Genomic DNA, 23,072 nt, shown 5'->3' with positions numbered 1-23,072 from the left:
CATCGAGGTAACTACTGCACAGATGGAAAACTTTAAATTGAAGAGATTAAAGTGGAGGGAGAGTTATTGTATAATTTTTTGTTCACGAGCATATTGTGCATTCAATGTAGCCTCTAAGGCTGAAATATAACATAGTAGGGATTGATTCTCTGTCACTTCACACATTTTGGCCTGACAATCAGCACCAAGAAAAAAAAAAGCAATTCTCCACTAACCAGCATTGTCCCATGCATATGTGGGATCATAGGTTAGAGCAAATGGAGAAATTTTGAATGCTGTAGATAAGTTCACTTACCTTGAGAGCATAATTTCCAGGGATGTTGTAATGGCAAGCAAAGAAATACTTAGAGCCTAGTTTCAGCTATTTAATTATTTATCACCTTGTTTCAGTTCAAGTTTCTTTTGAGCCTTGCCCATGATTAAATCGTCTTTGTTAAGAAACTGAACTTTGTGAAACCCACAGTGGGAGGAACTTGCTGATGCAAGAGGAAGGGGTGGGACAGTGAGGAGCTAATGACCATGTATAAGGAGAAGCCCAAGCTGGGAAAGAGCACAGTTGAGAAGGGAACACAACTCTGTCTCTTCTGTCTGTGTTAATTTTTGTTTGTAATACTTTGTACAGAAGCCCTGGGACCTTACTGGAAGCCCTGAAAGAGGAACTTCTTGTTTTCTGTTTACAGAAGTTCTGGAGGAGGGTTTCAGAGGTCCTGGGACAATATTGAAGATTTGTGTTGAGTTCTCAGACCTTGCTTGTGGGTTTCTGTTGATTTCTTATACCTTGTTTTTAGGTCTATGTTGATTTCACAGGCAGAAAATGAATTGATGATGATACCTGCTATGTGTATGCATGTTATTGTGGATCTTTTCAGTTTTATATTCCCAGAAGCAGACACTGTGAAGGACTTGAGGTGGATTGGACACTGAAAATTTCAATATGGGACTAGGTGAGGAACTGGACAAGGAGCTGGGTGAGGAGCTTAGAGCTGCCTACCTATGAATCCAGGTGGCAACTGGGTAGATTCAGGCAGGAGCTGGACCCATGGAAGAGGAACTATGGAATTTGGGAGCCAGCCTCAAGTCAAAAGCAAAAGACCTCACCTTGGGTGCTTAGTGCTGACTGAGAAGATCATGATTTACTATGGCCTAGGGGTGGGAGAACTTTGCACTTTGTGCTTTGTACCTCTTAAGGATGATTGAGTTAAGGATGATTGGAAACTATTCTCCAATCAAGAAAAAAATAAGACTTTTGACTGAGAGATTAAGACAATATGACTTAGGGGTGGAGAACTTTGACCTTTGTACTTTGTGTCCCTTAAGGATACTTGTTTCTTAAGGATGATTGAGTTAAGGACTTACTGGATGATATCTTTTCCTTAATAATAAGTGACCACTTTAGTGAAAACTGTGGCAATTTTAGTGATAACTTGTTATGTTATGACATTGTGAATGCTGTACTTTGGTTTCTGTGAAAGTTTTGCTTTAATTTACTGCTGAATAAATAAAGAGTTCACTATACTATGTGATCAGAACCTTAAAAGCTATTCCAATCCTCTGGAAAGCTACTCGTGCTTGGCTTACAGATATCCACATAGAAAATGAAGTTGATGCATGCATTGCCAGAGCTAGCTCAGTGTTTGTGCAGATCTGAAAGAAAGTGTGGTAGAGAAGAAGAATGATTATTTTACCTACCAAATTGAAGTTCTACAGAACCATTGCGCTAATTTCACTGCTGTACATCTGTGAAATCTGATGAGCCTACCAGTACCATGATAGAAAATTGAACTCCTTCCACTTGAATTATATTAGGCAGATTCTGAAGATTACCTAGCAAGATAAGGTATCACACACTGAGGTTCTCTCTCAAGCTCAATTACAAAATATTCAAAATATACTACAGAGAATGCAACTCTAATGGACTGGCCATGTAGCCTGAATGCATTTACCTAAAACACTATTTCATGGAGAACAAGAGAGAAAGTCTTCCTGCTCTCCTTTTCCATAAGTTATAATTTTATGTAAAAAGTTTATCCACCTGGGCCAAAATTCATTTTTTTTAAGCAATCGGGGTTAAGTAACTTGCTCAAGGTTACACGGCCAGTTATTTCTGGTTGTAGTGCTGAGTGTCTGAGTCGGGGATTCGATCTCCAGGTCATCTCAACACTAGAGCCGGTGCTCTTACTCGCTGAGCCACCTGGCTGCCGCTAGGGACAAAATTCTTGATAGTACTTAGAGTCATAGATAAGTTTTTCCACTTTCTCTAGTTAGGTGACCTCAATGAAATGAAGAAAAATCGAACTCCCATTCTCTCATTCTAAACAATCAATTATTGCTCACAGCAATTTCAAAACTTAGCTGTAGAAGCAGAAGTAATAGATAAAACTTGGTCCCTAATAATCATAATCATGTAACCCAGCACCAAAAAAGACAACTAAAAATTGCTTTACCTCTAAATGCTTGAAAGCCTTCTTAGAAGTGCTAGCAGGTGGGGGGTGGGGTGGCGATGGAATCAAAATGGCGAAGTAAAAGCAGGTCCTACCCAGGCCTCCCAACTTCCACCTTCCCCAATTCATGTAAAAGGGGACTCTAAACAAAATTTGGAGCTACACAATCCACAAAATGACAAGAGAAGCTAACTTCCTACTAAGGACAGCCTGACAGAATCTTTTAGCTAAGTGCTCTGGGAGCTAAGGTTTTAGCCCCAGGCTGGGCCTGAGCAGCCACAAGCTGGAGGGACTCCTGGTCACCTGCAGCTGTGGTCATTTCCATATTTATCAACACATAGATGCAAAGGACGAAGTGAGAGGGAGTGCCTTGGCTCTTACCCCCAGGACAAGAAGTCCCTGAGGGCTACAGTGCAGGGGGAACAAGTGACCAGTCTGAGGGATAATTGCTCTTGCTTTAACCTACTTGGATCTGGATTGAGGTTTTTGGTGGAGGTCCTGGGGTGTGTGTCCAGCTTGCCAGAGGATGTGGAGGCTTCAGCAAGGGCTCACAAGTAGTACCTCCAGAAGCTGAGAAAACCCCGGTGTTTTGGACAGAAGCTCCCCTGTCTTGTAGCAGAGTACTACTGTGGCAAAAAGCCCAAAAGTCAAGTAATTGAGTGGCAACATGGCCAGGCAAAGGAAGCAAAGCAAAGAGAAGAACCCAAGATTAGACTCCTATTTGGGGGACAAAAAGGATCAAAGCACAGAACAAGAGGAAGACAGTGAAGTCAGAACTCCTGCACCAAAAACATCAAAGGAAAATATGAGCTGGTTATAGGCCATAGAGGACCTAGAGAAGCAAATAAGAGAAGTGGAGGAAAAATTGGGAAGAGAAATGAGAACAATGGAAGAAAATTACAAAATGAGAGATAACAGCCTGACTGAGGAAAATAATACCTTAAAAAACAGACTAACTCAAATTGCAAAAGAGGCTCAAAAAGGCAATAAGGAGAAGAATGCTTTGAAAACCCAAATTTGCCAGATGGAAAAAGAATCTCAATAGCTCAATGAGGAGCATCATTGCTTAAGAATTCGTTTGGAGCAAATGGAAGGTAATGACTTTATGAGAAATCAAGATGCTATTAAACAGATCCAAACAAATGAAAGAAAAGAAGGCAATGTGAACTATCTCATGGGACAAACTACTGACCTGGAAAATAGATCCAGGAGAGATAATTTAAACATTATTGGACTACCTGAATGCCATGATCAAAGAAAGAACCTAGAAATCATCTTTTGAAAAATTATCAAGGAAAACTGCCCTGATGTTTTAGAACCAGAGGACAAAATAGAGGTTGAAAGAATCCACCAAGCTGCTCCTGAAAAAGATCCCCAAAAGAAACCTCCTAGGAATGATACAGCCAGGTTCTGAAATTCCCAGATCAAGGAGAGAATATTACAAACAGCCAGGAAGAAACAATTTAAATATTGTGGAAAGACAATCAGGATAACCACTATCTGGCAGCTTCTACACTGAGGGATCAAAGGGCTTGGAATATGATATTCTGGGGGCCAAAGGAGCTGGGATTAAAACCAAAAATCACCTACCCATCAAAACTGAGTATCATGTGTTGGTGGAAAATATGGTCATTCAATGGAATAGAAGACTTTCTAGTATTCTTGATGAAAAAACCAGAGTTGAATAGAAAATTTGACATTCAGATACAAGAAGCAAGAGAAGCATGAGAAAGTAAACAGGGAAAAGAAACCATATGGAACTTATCAAAGTGGAACTATTAATATTCCTACATAGAAAAATGATAATTGTAATTTATGAAACTTTTGTCAGTATGAAAATAGTTGAAGGAAATATATATGCCTTTATCAGAGGGTATATGGCATATGAATATATATGTATATATATATATATATATATGAATATGTGTATATGTGTTTCCAAGTAGACATAGATAGAGGGCACAGGACCAATTTAATAGGAAGGGATGATACTTAAAAGGTGAAATTAAGAGGTGAGAGAGGAATATAATGAGAGGAGATGGGGAGAGTGAGAATGGGGTAAACTATCTCATATAGAAGAGGCAAGGGAAAATGGTTACAATAGAGGGGAAGAATATGAAGGTAAAAGGGAATGGGTCAACATTATTCTCATTGAATTCGTCTCAGGGAGGGAATGAAATACACACTAAATAGGGTATCTCACCCTACAGGAGAGTAGGGGGGAAGGGGATGAGAGGGGGAATGATGGAATGGAGGGCAGGCTGGGGTGGAAGGAAGTTGGAAGCACCCACTTTTGAAAAGGGACTGGATCAAACTAGAGAATAGAATTAGTGGAAGGTACAATAGGAGGTAGGGAAATATAGTCAGTCTTTTACAATATATCAACTATGCTAATGTTCTGCATAAGCTACACATGTGCAACCTATACTGAACTGCATATCTTTCCAGTAAGGGTCGGTGACAAGGGAGGAAGGGAATGAATCTGGAATTCAAAGTTTTAAAATCAAATGTTTAAACATATATAGTCTATCAATAATATTATTTTACATTTAATTGGGAAATATGTTATACAGTCACTGGGGAATAGAGATCCACCATACCCTACTGGAAAAGTCAAAGGGGGTATGAGAGAAGATATGGGAGAGAGCAGATTGGAGGAGGGGATATACTGTGGGACTGCTCTATTGGGGGGTGGGTAGGGGAAAAATCGGGAGAAAATATGTAACTCAAAATCTGATGGAAATGAATGATGTAAATCAGAAATTAATAAAGTATTTGAAAAATGAAAAAAAAGAAAATATTCCACCTAAGGAGGATTGTATTAGGTTCCACGAAGGAATAAAGGGATTTTATGGTTTAAAAAAAAACGCAAGAAATATTTAACAAGTTCACAGTTTCATATATTCTACTTTCTTCTTTGCATGTTTAAATATTTGTTGATGATTAAGTTAACAATAAAAGTAATTTTTAAAGACAAATATGAATAAAAAAAGAAAGAAAAGTGCTACCACACTTTGACTCTACTCTGGATATAGATTATATACAACTGTGGTGGACACTCCTCTCCCCATCAATCTCATCTCCTTTTTACTGTAAAGAATATACTCAATCTCTTTCAAATATGTAGGAAAAGTTAACATGCCTTGAATTACTCTGTATTCATTCAGAGAGGAATTGGTCACCAAATGCAGGTGAAATATGTAGAAAAAAAATAGTCTCCTCATTTTAAAAGTCCTCAAAACAGTGACACCCTTTATTGCAACCCATGAAGTAAGTGACCCTAATTTAATGCCCTGGGGAAAGAAATTGCGGCCAACAGTGGGAGAAGTTTGTGTGTGAGGTGGAATTCTTTGCTTCAGTCATTCTCATCTTACTCTTTCCCCAGATTTATCCCCGATACCAGTACCTATTCCATAACAAATGTTGAATAACTTTATAAGAGCACAATATCCAGAGAATGAACTCATTAATGACAACAAAAATTTCTTCCCCAAATTAAGGAAAAGACATAACATAATTAGAGAAAAATAGATAAAGTTCATTTCTGTGAAAATGTTTTATTTGACTTCTTTATCATGCCTTTTAATTTTTCCATTTCTTATCTTTTTCACATTATGTTTTCTGAGCTATAATTATGTTCTTGGGGAAAACTCTAAGTTAGAGACATCTGGATTAAATAGAGTTTGGAAGAATTTTTTTTTTTCAAATATGATGTTTCAGCCAACCACTTTGTCTTCAAATTTCATTCAATTAATGCATTGAAACCTCATCAATCTTTTGGAAACTCTGGAAGATCACTGCACTAAATAATTATATAGCCAAAAAAGGACATTTATTTTAAATTAAAAATGTTGACTTATCTCCCAAATGCTCAGGTATATTTTGTTTCCTCAGTTAGTGAGACTGCAACAGTTCTAATTTTCAGAATTTTAGAGATTGAAAAAATTTTGAGAGATCATCTAAGCTTATTGTCCAAAGCAGATTAAACATAATTGGGAAATATTTACCAAAATATTTTTTAAATGTAATGCAACAAAGATAATATTAATTTCTGGTTTTCTAAGTTAATATGCTGAGCCTATTTGAGTTTGACATCTCTGATATAGTATATCTTTCACTTTTGAAATGAAGAAATTGATCATTCAAAGCCACTGGCTTCCTCCAGATAATATAAACGTTTTATAGTAAAGCTCTGACTAAAGTCAGGGCTTCTAAATCCCAGTTCAAAGAATTTTTCAGCACATCACTCTCTCCAAAATTGAATATAGCCAAATATTCAGTTTTTACATAACAAAACTCCCTTTTAAAAGATTTTTGTTTCCATTAAAGATTTTTCTCTTGAAAAATTTACAGATTTTTATGACCTACATAATTTTTGAAAAATGTTTGATTATTCATAATTTCTTATCCCAAATTCTTTGGATTCCTAACTTTCCTAGCTCAAGTTTGGCACTTGATTTTTTTTTTCCTTTGGGGCCAAAAAAATTGACAAGTATAAATTTCTGTATTTCACCAAGCGGTGGAGAATGTGAGCTTTGATATGGGGTTGAATGTGAGGCACACGGGGTAGAGAAAGTGCATTATGTATTAGATGGAATTTTTATGACAACAGGAACTAATTCTATAAACAATTTTGCCCTTTCTAAGGGGCAACATGTATTTTAAAAATCTTCCTTGGTTATTCATAATTTAAATGTTTTAACTGATTCATACTGTGAGAACATGAGCCATTGATATTATTTATATTCAATCTGGAGACTCATGCTGCCTTATAATTAGCTTCTACATGGCTGAAGATAGTTTACAATAATTGACCTGAACTAGGAGTTTGCAAGGCTCTTTATGGTCTTCAAATGGCTTTATCCAGACTCCAAAGTAGAGACCTATGTCATCATTGGGATCTTGTAAAATAAATCATTATTAAAGTTACATAAAAAGTGCACAGATTAGAAAAATGTTTCCATTAGAAAATGAGAGAGTTTGTTCTATCTTCATTAAAACCCCCAAGCACTTGAGTATAAAAGTCTGGTGTCTTTTTTTTTCTTTTGACAATGAAATTATCACTTTATTCTATGTGGTGTACAGCATTAAAATATAGTCAATAACCTTACTGCTTAAAAAAAATCATCTCAAAATTTATTATATTAGGACTCAACAATTAGCCATTTTAATTTAAACAAACTTGCCTTTTCTTAATTATGACTATAGACTCTTAAATATAACAACTGATTAGTAAAATGGAACTCTTAACTATCAAACTATTAAAATGACTATTAAAATGTAAAGTTTTTTTTAAGATTTTGAGGAATTTTCTATTTTGGGGAAGTGTCTTGGTTTTCAATTGTTATGTGTGTTTTTAAATGTTCTTTTAATAATAGTTGATCAAGTTGAATTTATTTAATCAGTGGAATTAATGTTATAAGTTTTTTTCCCTTTTATTCACTTAGCAAATTATATTTTGCCTTGAGTTTATTTAATTTGAATTTATTTAATTTTATTTAATTTTATTTATTTATTTAATTTTAAATTGAATTTATTTAATCAGTGGAATTAATGTTATAAGTTTTTTTCCCTTTTATTTACTTAGCAAATTATATTTTGCCTTGAGTGTCTGGTATTTGAAGCAACCATAAATAAAAATGATTTTTTAAAGAAAATGGCTGATTTTTTTTTTCTCAGTAATGATCAATCACCAAGTTTATGCCTTTTTTTTTCTAAGGGGAAAATCTCCCCAAACAATTTACATATATACAATTCTGAAACAACACCAAATGAATGGTTACTATGAATAACTGTCAATTACTATTTTTAGTTATTTTTAAAGATTTATTTTTAAATTTCAAGATTCAGTACCATGAGATTTTGAGTTCTAAATTTTCTACCTCCCCTTTCTTTCCCCAAAATGGCATGCAGTCTGATATGGGCTATACATATACATTCATGTTAAACATAATTTCAAAGTAGTCATGTTATAAAGAAGAATTAGAGTCATTGGGAGAAACCAAGAGAAAGAAGAAACAAAACAACAACAACAAAAAGACAGCAAATGATATACTTCTATCTTCATTGACTCCCCAGTTTTTTTCTCTGGAGGTGAATAGCATTTCCATCATGAGTCTTTTGGTTTTATCTTGGATCCTTACATTACTGAGAAGAACAAAATCTCAAAAAGTTAGTTATTACACAATGTTGTCATTACTGTACACAATGTTCTCCTGGTTCTGCTCACTTTACTCAGGACCAGTTCATTTAAGTGTTTCAGGTTTTTTTTATGTCTTCCTCCTCATCATTTCTTAGAGCACAATAGTATTTCATCACATTCATATAACAAAATTTTTTCAGTGATTGCCCAATTGATGGGCATGCCCACAATCTCCTATTCTTGGCTACCACAAAAAGAGACACTATAAATATTTTTGTACATGTGGATTCTTTTCCAGTTTTATGATCTCTGAGATTACAGACCAAGAATTGGTGATGCTGGGTCAAAGGTTTGAAATTTTATAGCCCTTTGGGCACAGTTCCAAATTGTTCTCCAGAATATTTGGATCAGCTCACAACTCCACCAACAATGGATTAGTATTTTAATTTTCCCACATGTTCTGTAGCATTTTTAGAGTTGTTTTGATTTGTATTTCTCTAATCAATAGTTATTTAGATCACTTTTTATATGACTTTACATAGCTTTAATTTCTTCATCTAAAAACTACCTGTTCGTGTGTGTGTGTGTGTGTGTGTGTGTGTGTGTGTGTGTGTGTGTTTGGTGATAGTTTAGTATTTTGTAGTGACCTCTAGCCTGGGGTATGGGAAATTGTGTATCTTGTCCCAGATCCTCAGTTATTCCCTCTAGCCTGAAACCAAGGCCAATTGTCCAATCTCCTGTAATTGTCCACAGCCAGGGGCTTTCTGCCCCACTTCTTCAGCATTCACAGGGTGTGTGCTGTTTCCTTCTCACCCTGCCTGCTCTTCACAGCACTGATGGTTTTGGTGTTCCTGATCAGCAGAGGTTCCCTCAGGTTCTTCTGGGACCCAGATGTCCAACTCCCCTCACTACCCGAGGGGTAAAAGTTCAGTTGGCTGGGGATGAGGCAGCCTCTCAAACCAACTAACCCCATGGCTTGTAGTTGTTATTTGAGAAGTTTTCCCCTTTCTGTTAAAATGGAATCTAGCCTGGATGTGTTTACTCTTCACCAGGACAAAACCTAGTCCTGGGGTTTCTCTTCCAATCTTCTCAAATTGTCCCAGGAAGACCTGGGTTTTGTCCCTGTTCTCATTTATCTCCACCCACACTTTTTTGCCCTAAGGTTCTATTTTAACTTTTTTGTGAGGTAAGATCTTGAGAACTTTGAATTTTCTAGCCTACTGTCATCTTCCCAGAATCCTTCACCTCTTCAGTTAATTTTAATTCTATCTTTCCATGGTTTTTTATTACATGTAATGTTTATTGCATCATAATTTGAAAAGGATGCCTGCAATATTTCTGCATTCTTCACTGGACTGTGAAGATTTTATGCCCCAGTATATGGTGAATTTTTGTGTATGAGCCATGTGCCACTGAAAAAAAGCTTTTTGAGAGAATTGACTTTCCATCCCCAATCATTTTTCTCCAGAGGTCTCCATATTTAGTTTTTCTAAGATTCTACTCACCTAAAGAATTAGAGTCAGTTTCTTGTTTCTTAGTTTCTTTCTTGTTTATTTTGTGGTTAGATTTATCTTGTTCTGAGAGCAGCATATTGAGGTCCCTCACTAGTATAGTTTTGCTGTCTATTTCTTCCTGTAACTTACTTTACTTCTCTCAGATTTTTAGATGCTATACCCCTTGTTGTATATATATTCTAGTGTTGGTATTACTTCACTTCCCATGACATCTTTTTAGCAAAATGCCATGTCCTTCCTTATCCCTTTTAATTACATCTATCTAGGTTTTTGTTTTGTCTGCATACAGGATTGCTACCCCTACTTTTTTTTTTTTACTTCAGCTGAAGCATAATAGATTTTGCTCTAGCCTTTTACTTTTACTGGATTTCTATCTCTCTGCTTCATATGTGTTTATTATGAAGGACATATTACAGTATTATAATTTTTAATCAATTCTGCTATCAGCTTCCCTTTCATGGGAGAGTTCATCCCATTCTATATTCACAGTTACTATTATTGCATCTTTATCTCCATCCTATTTACCCCATTTATGTTTTTCTCTCTCCTTTTGCCCTTTCTTTCCTTGAAAATGTTTGGCTTCTCACCACTGCCTTTTTTTTCCTTATCAGTCCCATTTCTTTCTTCTTTTGCTTGTTATTTCTTTCTTCCCTTCTGTCCCCCTTTCTATTCACCCCTTTCCTTGTTTCCCCTTTTGCTTCCTACTTTCTCTAATGTAAAAAAGATTTCTATACACAGTTAAATATATATGATGTTCACTTTTTGAGTCAAATCCAATGAGAGTGATGATCAAACAATATTTGCTATTTTCCCTTCTTTCCCTCTACTGTAATAAGACTTTGCACCATTTCATGTAATGTCATTTACCTTTTCTTCCTCCTCTTCCTCTTCTCCCAGCATAATCCTTTTTCTTTCACCACTTTTTTTTTAATCTTCACATCAAAGTCAACTTATATCCACACCCTCAGTCTATGTATACACCTTCTAAATGTAATAAAGATACAGTTCTGAAGACTTACAAGTATCAGAAGATGTGGGATTTAGGAGAAATGTTTCCAAGAACAACAATTTCTTAGCTTAATTATTATTATTCTAAACATGACTCCCTCAAGGACCTCAAGTAAGTCATTGAAATAAAATTGGCATATATATATGTGTATATATATATATATATATATATATATATATATATATATATTATGCAATAGGGGTTAAGCAACTTGCTCAAGGTTACACAGCCACTCATTTCTGAGTGTCTGAGCCTGGGATTCGATCTCCAGGTCATCCCGACACTGGAGCCAGTGCTCTTACTTGCTGAGCCACCTGGCAGCCCCTAAATTAGCATATATTTAATTCTGTTTGGTCATAGGGGAGCAATGGAGAAACATGCCAGATAATATTTATTTTTTGTACATTTTGCATTTCCTTATTTTTTATATAGAATTAATACTCTTTAAGAACAAGTATGGATTCATTTTTTTTGTTTGTTTGTTTTTGTATGTCTAGGACCAAGCTCCATAACATGGTAGAGACAAGGAATAATAAATATTAGTTCATAAGGGTGGAGCTAAGATGGTGGAAAGGAAACAGCAACTTTTCTATGTTCCTCCATGAATCCCATCACTAAACATTAAAAAGTGAATCTGAAAGGATTTTAGAGTGACAGAATCCATTGGGAGACAGAGTGTGGCAGGATACAGCCCAGGAAAGTGCCTACGTGGGTCTGGACATAGGGAGCACAGGTGTACCAGCACAGACTAGAGAGTAGACTATAACAGAGTGAGAAGGAGCCCCAGCCAGCAGACTCACCCACCTCAAGGGTGATTCATAGCCCTCTCACCATGGGAGGATCAGTCAGAATTGGATAAGAGAAATCACAGGGCCTGCCTCAGGTACAGCAGCTACTCCTGCAGCTATCAGCCCACAGCCCAGAAGTTTAAAAATCATCTACTTGAATTTCCAGAAGCCAATATGGCAAAGTAAACCCTAGCTGCTCTGGTTCCCTCTCCCTGAACCAGAAAACCCAGAGATAAATGTCTCACCCAGAGTAAAATCCTGAAATAGTGTACATAGCCTCAGGCTTATGAGTCATTGAGGAAGGGTGCAACTGAAGCAGTAAGGAGTCTGAAGTAAAGGACAGGAGAGGTCCCAACAAGCCCCATCCCAGGAAGAGATACAAAAGCCCAGGGTAGTAGAGCCAGCAAGCACTAACAACACAAGTCCAGGTGGGGTTAGCACCACCAGGGGAAATCTGCAGACACCAGCTGTGCTGGCTGCCAGCTGCTGAGCCTGCCTGAGTTATAGGCTAGGGGCATAGAGTCAGAAATCTGAAGCAGCCATGTCACCCCTCCCCCACAGATTACTCAGTGAGCCTCAGGGTAACTCAGGGTAAACACTGAGCGTCCTGGCCTTGGCCTCAGTCTAGACACCCAGAAGCTACAGCATACAAAGTCAATAATCAGGCCTCAAGCTCCCAGCCTGAAAAGCTTGGGTCAGCATCCTCTGTACCCCAGGAGCAGAAATAAACTTTAAAAGTCAGGAAATAGGCAATTACAATGGGCCAGAAGCAACTTTCAAAGGCAAGACCAAAGACAATAGAATCTTATTATTGTGAACAAGAAGAATCACTTTCAGGAGACACCATGGATTCTGTATCCACACCTGAGACCACAGAAGAAAATATGAACTGGTCTCAACTTCAAAATTCTTGGAGGAGCTCAAGAAAGATTTAAAAAGCCAAATTAGAGTGTAAAAGATAAATTTAAATCTGCAGTGACCAAATTGGAAAAAAGATAACTCACTGAAGAAAACAAATCTTTAGAAATAGTTTGTGAACTGGGACAGGAGGTTCAAAATGTAACTGGAGAAAATACCTCCCTAAAAAAGGAGCTTCAAAAACTAACCAAGGAAAATGATCCACTAAAAATTTGAATCAGTCAAATTGAAGCTAAGGACTCTAAGATGCATCAAGAGTCAGCCAAACGTAATAAGAATGTAAATTTTAAAGATCTTCCCTGCCCCTAGGCTAATGTGCACCTGAAGCCTGGGGTGGGAGGCTTGTTTTTCAGTAGATACTTCTTGATTGGCCAGTGAGTCAATAAGGTAGTTACATTCTCTGAGCCAGGAGAAGGCTATATAAGCCCTGATGTGTAGCTTTGTTTTGGGACTCACTTTGAGAAGTGTTCTGTGATTTGATATGAATTCTGGGAAGCCGTTGTTGAGAGTCCCCCGGCTTTGAAAAACCCAGATGTGGAAACCCAGATGTTGACTGGGTATGGATGTAATGGTTGGACAGTTTGGAAAGTTGTCTACTTGATCTGTTAATGTCTTGATAATTCTGTCTGTATATTTTGAAGTTTGGGGTGCTGTCCTTTTTCCCCTGAACAAGGTAAACGATATATGTCTGACTGATTAAAGTAAGCTTGTTAACCCATTTTGAGTTGCTTTCCTTTAACAAAGCAGATCCAAGAACCTGTGGTAGCTGCAAACCCTGAGGATGCTTGGGGTGCTTGCCGCTACAAAATGGCGTCACGAACAGGATCTGTAGAGTAAAAGGAAAGTATGGGGGCTGGGATAATCGTTTGTTTCCCAGTTGTGGTAGCTGTGACTCTGTGGAGCCATGGACCAGGAGAGAAGAGTGGCCTGCATGCAGACTTCACTGAGCTGAGAGCAGGAATGGTGAGCTGCCTGCATCGGGACCTGGGCAGAAGCCAGGAGCGGCTGCTGCCTGCGGGAGGAGAAGGAGCCCAGGAGTTCAGAATTCAGCCACAGGAAAAGATAAGAACTGAGCAGCAAAGCAGGGGCACTGAGTGTGTTTCCTGGCTGCATCCCACAGTTTGGGACCCAGGGGGAAGATGGACTTGTGACTATGGTGGGTAGGATGAAGTGCCTTGGATCCCCAGGGACCCCACCTTGTTGCCCAGCCCCCTCTCTGTGATTGGAGGCAGGGGCTGGAGCTGTGTGAGGGGAAGGATACCCCTCCCTCCTCCCCCCTCCCCCAGAGAACTTTATTTGAACTCTTGTTTTGAATTGAGGTAATAATGCTATGTACTTTGTGTTTGTTTAAGGCCCAGTGGCCACTTTGGTAACTTTAGTTCTGTACTTTGAAAATGTGACCTAAGAGATGTTTAGTGCTAATTCAAAAGTAAATTGTCTATGCTATGGGCATGAAAGACCTTGGGGCAGAATGTAATAAGAATGTAAATTTTAAAGATCTTCCCTGCCCCTAGGCTAATGTGCACCTGAAGCCTGGGATGGGAGGCTTGTTTTTCAGTAGATACTTCTTGATTGGCCAGTGAGTCGATAAGGTTGTTACATTCTCTGAGCCAGGAGAAGGCTATGTAAGCCCTGATGTGTAGCTTTGTTTTCGGACTCACTTTGAGAAGTGTTCTGTGATTTGGTATGAATTCTGGGAAGCCGTTGTTGAGAGTCCCCCAGCTTTGAAAAACCCAGATGTGGAAACCCAGATGTTGACTGGGTATGGATGTAATGGTTGGACAGTTTGGAAAGCTGTCTACTTGATCTGTTAATGTCTTGATAATTCTGTCTGTATATTTTGAAGTTTGGGGTGCTGACCTTTTTCCCCTGAACAAGGTAAACGATATATGTCTGACTGATTAAAGTAAGCTTGTTAACCCATTTTGAGTTGCTTTCCTTTAACAAAGCAGATCCAAGAATCTGTGGTAGCTGCAAACCCTGAGGACGCTTGGGGTGCTTGCCGCTACACCAAACAAAACATGAAGATTGAAAAATTAGAAGAAATTTTAAATATCTCACTAGAAAAAGAACTGACTTGGAGAACAGATCCAGGAGAGATAGCCTAGGAATTATTGGTCTACCAGAAAGCCATGATGAAAAAAGCAGTCTGGACAACATCCTCCAAGAGACTGTCAAAGAGAACAGTCCTAAAGTCCTAGAATCAGAGAGTAAAATAATTATAGAACAAACTCACTGGACTATTCCTAAAAGAGATCCCAAATTGAAAACTCCAAGAATTTTAACAGTCAAATTCCAAAATTACAAGGTCAAGGAGAAAATACTGCAAGCAGCCAAAAAAGAAACAATTCAAATATCATGGAACAACAGTCAAGATTACACATGACCTAGAATATTCTACATTAAAAGATTGGAGAGATTGCAATTTGATATTTCATAAGGCAAAAGATCTAGGACTGCAATGAAGGATCAATTACCTGGTAAAACTGAGCATAGTCTTTCAGGCAAGGAGATGGTCATTTAATGAAATAAGAGACTTCTAGACTTTCCTGATGAAAAAGCTATAGTTCAATTGAAAATTTGATCTCCAATTACAAGACTCAAGAAAGACATAAAAAGGTAAACAAGGAAAACTCACAGTCTCTCTCTATCACACACAAACAAACATGGGCATGCACATATATACATAATGGAAGTCAATAAAAATATACGGTTTCAATTCCTGTATAAGAAGCTGATACATGCCAATATAAAATTTATATTATTTCCATGAAATTTAAATGGAATATACATAGATGGAGGCTGTGGGTATAAATGAATTAATCTGATGATAAAGAAAAAAATCTTATTAAGGGATTCAAAGGTACTATAGTGGGAGAAAAGGAAGGAATGAGGAAGAAAAATGTAAAGTGTGCCACACAAAGAAGAATAAAAATATACTAAAGTAGAGGGGAAGGAGGGAGGATGATCAACTTTGTAAGGACTTTATTCTCATTGGTTCTGGTTCAAAGAGTGATCAGCATAATCAGTTAAATTTAAGATTATAATGTGAAAAAAACACAAAAACTCATTATAATAAAGGGAAAGTAGGGAGGGAGAGGAGCACTGTATGAAATTTACTTGCATTGGTTTGGGGCTAAAGAAGGAATAACATACTCTGATAAGTATAAAAATCCACTGTGCCCTATAGACAGTAGGAGGATAAGGGTGAGATAAGAAGGAGAGGGTGGTTAGAAGGGAGGGAAATATAAGTAAGTGGAAAGGGAAGGTAAAGGGGGGGGTTAGAGAGAGAATACTGATGGAGGTGGTGGTAAAAAGGAAAATTCTTAAGGAGGGAAAGGGAGAAGGAAGATACAAGAGCATAAAGAGGGGAGGGAAAAGGAAGAAGGGAAAGACACAGATAGAAATAAAACTGTGAATGTGAATGGGATGAAATCTCCCATAAAATGGCAGTGGATAACAGAATGGATTAAAAACCATAATCCTACAATATGCTGTCTACCATAAACACATTTGAAACAAGGGGATATGCACAGGGTAAAGGTAAAATGCTGGAGTAGAATATATTATGCTTCAGCTAAAGTAAAAAAAAAAAGCAGGGGTAGCAATCCTTATCTCAGATAAAGCAAAAGCATAAATGCATCTAATCATCAGAGATAAGGAAGGAAACTATATGCTGCTAAAGGCATGATAGAGAATAAAGCAATATCATTAATTAACAAAAATACACCAATTGGTATAGCATTCAAATTCCTACAGGAGAAGTTAAGGGAAATAGAGGAAGAAATAGAAAGCAAAACTATGCTAGTGTGGGACCTTGTAGCAGCAGGCACCCCAAGCGTCCTCAGGGATTGCTGCCAATACAGGTTCTTGGATCTGCTTTGATAAAGGAAAGCAACTCAAAATGGGTTAACAAACTTACTTTAATCAGTCAGACATATATCGTTTACCTTGTTCAGGGGAAAAAGGTCAGCACCCCGAATTTCAGAATACACAGACAGAATTATCAAGTCAGAGAAACAGATCAAGTAGACAGATTTCCAAACTGTCCAACCATTACATCCATACCAAATCAACATCTGGGTTTCAACATCTGGGTTTTTCAAAGCCGGGGGGCTCTGGACAACAGCTTCCCAGAATCCAGATCAAATCACAGAACACTTCTCAAAGTGAGCCCCCCAAAACAAAGCTACATATCAGGGCTTTTATAGCCTTCTCCTGGCTCAGAGAATGTAACAACCTTATTGACTCACTAGCCAATCAAGAAGTATCTACTGAAAAACAAGCCTCCCACCCCAGGCTCCAGGTGCACTTTAGCCTAGGGGCAGGGAAGCTCTTCAAAATTTACATTCCCATTACAGACCTCAATACCCCCCTCTCTGAACTTGATAAATTTAACCTCAAAATAAACAAGAAAGAAGTTAAGGAGATGAATGGAGTTTTAGAAAGGCTAGATATATTAGAGATCTCTGGAGAAAACTGAATGGGGATAAAAAGGAATATACCTTCTCAGTTGTACATGGCACATACAAAAATCTATCATGTACGAGGGCATAAAACCCTCACAATTCAGTGCACAAACGCAGAAATATTAATTGCATCATTCTCAGATCATGATGCAATAAAAATCATATGCAATAAATGGCACTGGAAAGATAGGCTAAAAATTAATTGGAAACTAAATAATTTAATCCCAAATAATGAGTGGGTAAACAAGAAATTATAGAAACAATCAGTAACTTCATTCAAGAGAATGACAATATTGAGACAACATACCACAACTTGTGGGATGCAGCAAAGTCAGTCCTTAGGGGAAGTTATATATCCTGAGTGCATACATGAATAAATTGGAGAAAATGGAGGTCAATTAATTGGGTATGCAATTGAAAAAGTCTAGAAAAAGAATAAATCAAAAATCCCTAATTAAATACTAAATTAGAAATAATGAAAACCAAAGGAGAGATTATGAAAACTCAAATTCAGAAAACTATTTATTTAATAAATAAAACTGAGAGCTGCTTTTATAAAAAAAAACAATAAAATTGATAGATCCTTTGACAATATGATAAAACATGAAAGAAGAAAACCAATTTATGAGTATCAAAAATGAAAAGGGTGAATCAATCTCCAGTGAAGAGGAAAATAAAACAATTATTAGGAAATATTCAGCCAAATTGTATGCACATAAATTTGACAATCTTAGTGAAATATATGAATATTTACAATAATATAAATTGCCCAGATTAACTGAAAAAGAATATGGGGTTAAGTAACCCCATATCAGAAAAAAAAATTAAACAAGCCATCAACAAACTCCGTAGTAAAAACTAGCTAAAGACAGATGGAGTTACTAGTGAAATCTATCAAACTTTTAAAGACCAATTGATTCCAATACTCTACAAATTATTTGGGGAAATTAGTGAAGTCCTACCAAATTCTTTTTATGACAAAAATATGGTAGTGATACCTAAATCAGGAAGAAATAAAGTAGAGAAAGAAAATTCTTGAACAATTTACCTCATGAATATAGATGCAAAAATATTAAATAAAATATTAGCAAAAAGACTACAGCAACTTATCACAAGAATAATACACTTTGATCAGGTAGGATTTATTCCGGGAATGCAAGGATGGTTTAATATTAGGAAAACCATCAGTATAATTGATCATATCAACAATTAAACTAGCAGAAACCACATGATTATCTTAATAGATTAAAAAAAGGCTTTTGACAAAATACAACATCCATTACTATTAAATACACTAGAAAGTATAGGAATAAGTGGATTTTTCCTTTAAATAATATGTAGCATCTATTTAAAGCCATTAGCAAGCATTATATGCAATGGGAATAAGCTAGAAGCATTTCCAATAAGATCAGGGGTGAAACAAGTATGTCCACTATTACCCCTCTTATTCAGTCTGGTACTAGAATTGTTAAGAGTAGCAATTAGAGAAGAAAAAGAAATGAAAGGGATGAAATTAGGCAAAGAAGAGACTAAGTTATCACTCTTTGTAGATGATATGATAATATACTTAGAGAATCTTAGAGAATCAAGTGAAAAACTACTTGAGACAATAAATATATTTGCATAGTTGCAGGATATAAAATAAACCCTTATAACTCCTCAGCATTCCTGTATATTTCTAACAAAATTCAACAGCAAGAGGAAGAAAGAAAAATTGCATTTAAAGTAACTGTAGACATTATAAAACATTTCAAAATCTTCCTACCAAAGCAAATCTAAGACCTATATGAACACAACACTTTTCACACAAATAAATTCAACTCTAAGTAATTGGAAAAAAAACATCAATTGCTTGTGGCTGGGTCAAGGTAATATAATAAAAAATTATAGTTTTACCTAAATTAAATTACATATTGCTTTCTAGAGCTAGAAAAATAGTAACAATATTCATTTGGAAAAAAACAAAAGGTCCAGAATATCAAGGGAATTAATGAAAAGAAATGGTGGGGAAGGGGGCCTAGCCATACCAGATTTTAATCTTTATTATAAAGCAGCAGTCATCAAAACTACTTGGTGCTGTCTGAGGAATAGAGTAGTGGATCAAAGGAATCATTTGGGTAGACAAGACTCAGAAGTCAATGACTATAGCAATCTACTGTTTGATAACCCCAATGACCCCAGTTTTTGTGATAAGAACTCACTATTTGACATAAACTGCTGGGAAAACTGGAATATAGTATGGCAGAAACTGGGCATAGACCATTATCTAACACCATATACCAAAATAAAGTCTAACTCTAGGTATAAAGGCTGATACTGTAAGCAATCTCAGAAAGCAAGGAATAATTTCCTTGTCACATTTATGGAGAGGGGAATACTTTATAACAAAATAAGAAATAGCAAGCATTATAAAATGCAAAATAGATAATTTTGATTACATTAAATTGAAAAGTTTCTGTAGAAAGAAAGCCAATGTAATGAAGATTAGGAGGGAAGTGGAAAATTGGGAAATAATTTTTACAATGAATGTCTCTGATAAAGGCCTCATTTCTAAAATATAAAAAGAATTAAGTAAAATCTATAAGAATACAAGTCATTCCCCAATTGATAAATGATCAAAGGATATGAAAAGGCAGTTTTCAGAGGAGGAAATTAAAGATATCTACAAGCTTATGAAAAAATGCTCTAAATAACCATTGATTCGAGAAATGCAAATCAAAATAATTCTAAGGTAACATATATCACCACTCAGACTGGCTAATGTGACAAAACAGGATAATAACAAATGCTGGAGTGAAAGAGGAAAAATTGGAACACTAATCCATTGTCAATGGAGTTGTGAACTAATTCAATCATTCTGGAGAGAAATCTGGAAATATGCCCAAACGGCTATAAATAATTTCATACCCTTTGAGCTAGCAATACCACTTCTAGGGTTGTATCCCAAAGAGATCATAGAAGTGGGAAGAAGACCCATATGTACAAAAATATTTATAGCAGATCATTTTTATTGTGGAAAAGAATTGGAGATGAAGGGGATGCCCATCAATTGGGGAATGGCTGAACAAGCTGTGGTATATGAATGTAATGGAATACTACTGTGCTATAAGAAATGAAGAGCAGATGAACTTCATATTTACCTGGAGACGCTTATATGAACTGATGCTGAGTGAGAAGAGCAGAACCAGGAGAAATATGTATAGAAATACAGACAACAAATGTGTGAAGACAAACTTTGATAGACTGGACTCTTCTTAGCAAAGCAGCGTTATAAGACAACTCCAAAAGACTCATAATGGAGAGAGATGTCTACATTCAAGAAAGAAGTGGAAAGAACAGAGTTTGAATGCAGTTGAAGCAAATTACCTGCTCTCTCTCTTTTTCTTGTTTGGTTCTGTTTTCTCTTTTCCATTGTTCATTCCATCCATTAAAATCCTTCTTTATAACCTGACTAATGTCTAACATAGAAGAATTTTCAGATCCTATAATTGAGGAAAGGGAGGAGGAGAAATTTTGAAACCTAAGGGACTATGGAACTAAATCTTGTAAACTAAAAGTAAACAAAATAATAAAACACAAAAAAAGTTTAAAAGGAAGAAAAAAGAATTATACACAATTAAGTTCCATATAAATGTTAGTTTTGTTCCTGTTTAAAAAATATTACTTCAAAAATACTTTTTGATATTTACAATATTTTAATCAGGTAAGAGGAATTCAGAGTTCATAAACATGAAATTGGTATTTGAGTATGTTGGTAAGATCAACAGTAGTCTCATCTTTGTGTATGGCTGAGGTGGGGCCTCAGAGGAGTAGGTCAAGGGAAATGAGTAGGTTGAAGAACTATCAGATGAACATGATTAAAGGAGTTTCATTATGTATGTTAAAGTCTACTAGTATGAGTGCAAGAGCTGGGGAGGAAAGAAAGATTGATAGCCACTAAATAAGCAAATTAAGGATGTAAAGTGAAAGGTCCTGAAAATCTGTAGAAAATAGCTACAAGGATTTTGATTTGGTTAATGAATTAGTTAGGAATGTATAAAAGGACCCAGTTGAGGTTATGAAACACAAATTCACAATGGGACTTTCATAACATCACTAATATATGTTGCCTTTGTCACTTCTGCCACCATTGTGATACTTTCCCTTATTCTGCAGAATCACCTATAGCCTCTCCTTATCATGTACAGTATTAAACATAAAATCCTATTTGGCCAGCAAAGCCGTTTGTAACTTTGAACTCTAGTTTTCCAGGCTTTTTAGATTTTATCTCCCTCCATATACTCTGAAATCTAGTGACACTAGTCTCCTTACTGTTTCTCTCTTTTTTCAAAGCCTTTACTACTTTAATTAAGTAATTAATTTTATTCTGAACTTAAGAATAAAATAAGTATTTCCATATCAATGTGAAATAGAAAAACAAGATTGCCCCTTAAATTGTAGATCCATTATGTACAAGTCTCTATTTCTTTGAAATACAGAACAGTTATCATGTCACTTTCTTGTTTTTTTCCCTTCCACCACACTTTGGGATGGCTTCCAGTATATATGTGTGTATATATATATAAGTACATGTGTATATAACTATAGGCATGTGTCTAAGTGTATGTGCATACATACATATAAATATCTGCATATATGCATGTATAAATATGCATATATAAACAAATGCACACATTTACCTACATACATTTTTGTCCTGGATGCAAATAGCATTTTCCCTTATAGGATCTTTACAGTTAATTTGGGTATTAAAAATAGTCAGAATCACTTGGTAACTCAAAGTTGTTCTTAAAATAATACTGCTGTTACTGTATACAATATTCTCTTATTTCAACTCATTTCACTCCATTATTTCATGGAAGTCTCCATGATTTTCTAAAATCATTAAGCTCATCATTTCTTATAACAGATCATTCATTCACACAATTTCCAGTTCTTTTCCATGAGAAAGAGAATTGCTGTAAATATTTTAGAACATATGGGGGTTTTTTCCCCTATTTCCCATAATAATATGAAAAAAAACTAATTGTGGCATTGCTGGGTCAAAACATATAAGAAATTTAATAACTCTTTGAGCATATCTTGCTGTTTCTCAAAAGCAAAAAGAAATACCAAACAACAACAACAAAACCCTACTTAAGCTGCTAATGCTGGGCATTTTCATTGACTGTCCCCATTTCACGCAATGCTCTCCCTCCTATTCTCTGTGTACTATTATTTCCTATCTTACTTCAAGTCTCATTTCAAATTTCACCTTCTATATGAAGTCTTTTTCCACTTTCGCTTAATTCTTGCTCCTTTCCACTGCTAAATAATTCCAGTCTCCCTGGCACATAGCTTTATATTTTTTATTTTTATTTTTTTTATTTTATGACTTTTGGAGGGCAATTTGGGTTAAGTAATTTGCCCAATGTTACATGGCTACTTTTCTTGTTTGGGTGTTAAGTATCTGAGGCAGGAACCAAACTCGTGTTCTCCTAACTCCAGGGCCGGCGCTTTACTCACTGCACCACCAAGCCGCCCCCATATGGCTTTTTATACAGAATTGTTCATATATTATTGTCCCATTGGTCTGGAAATTCTTTGATAGGAGGGGTTGTCTTTTATTTTTCTTTGTATTCTAATTGCTTTTCTTTTTTTCCTCAGTAGAAGAGATTGTTAATGTTTATTGACTGACTGATAGTTTTCACCTATTAGAATATAAGCAGAGTGAAGACAAGGTCTTACTTGTGTTGTTTTGTTTTGTTTTTGTATTTGTATCATAAATACATAGATATTCTGATTTGTTCAT

At 36.2% G+C, this 23,072-nt stretch overlaps 1 long non-coding RNA gene across 1 annotated transcript in view; it reads right to left on the bottom strand.

Moving 5' to 3' along the window:
• The window catches only part of LOC138171052 (uncharacterized), a 576,586-nt gene that overhangs the window by 461,613 nt on the left and 91,901 nt on the right, over positions 1 to 23,072 (bottom strand). The window contains exon 2 of the long non-coding RNA XR_011170795.1: positions 14,104 to 14,774. This is a non-coding gene — a long non-coding RNA (uncharacterized lncRNA). The remainder of the gene's footprint in view (positions 1 to 14,103; positions 14,775 to 23,072) is intronic.

Source organism: Petaurus breviceps, unplaced genomic scaffold (genome assembly GCF_028583685.1).
Source record: "Petaurus breviceps papuanus isolate PSGF00001 unplaced genomic scaffold, PetGlider_PUasm1.0 41, whole genome shotgun sequence".
Lineage (NCBI taxonomy): Eukaryota > Metazoa > Chordata > Mammalia > Diprotodontia > Petauridae > Petaurus > Petaurus breviceps.
Note: the sequence above shows the minus strand (reverse complement) of the source record. Positions and strands in the feature narration are given on the sequence as shown.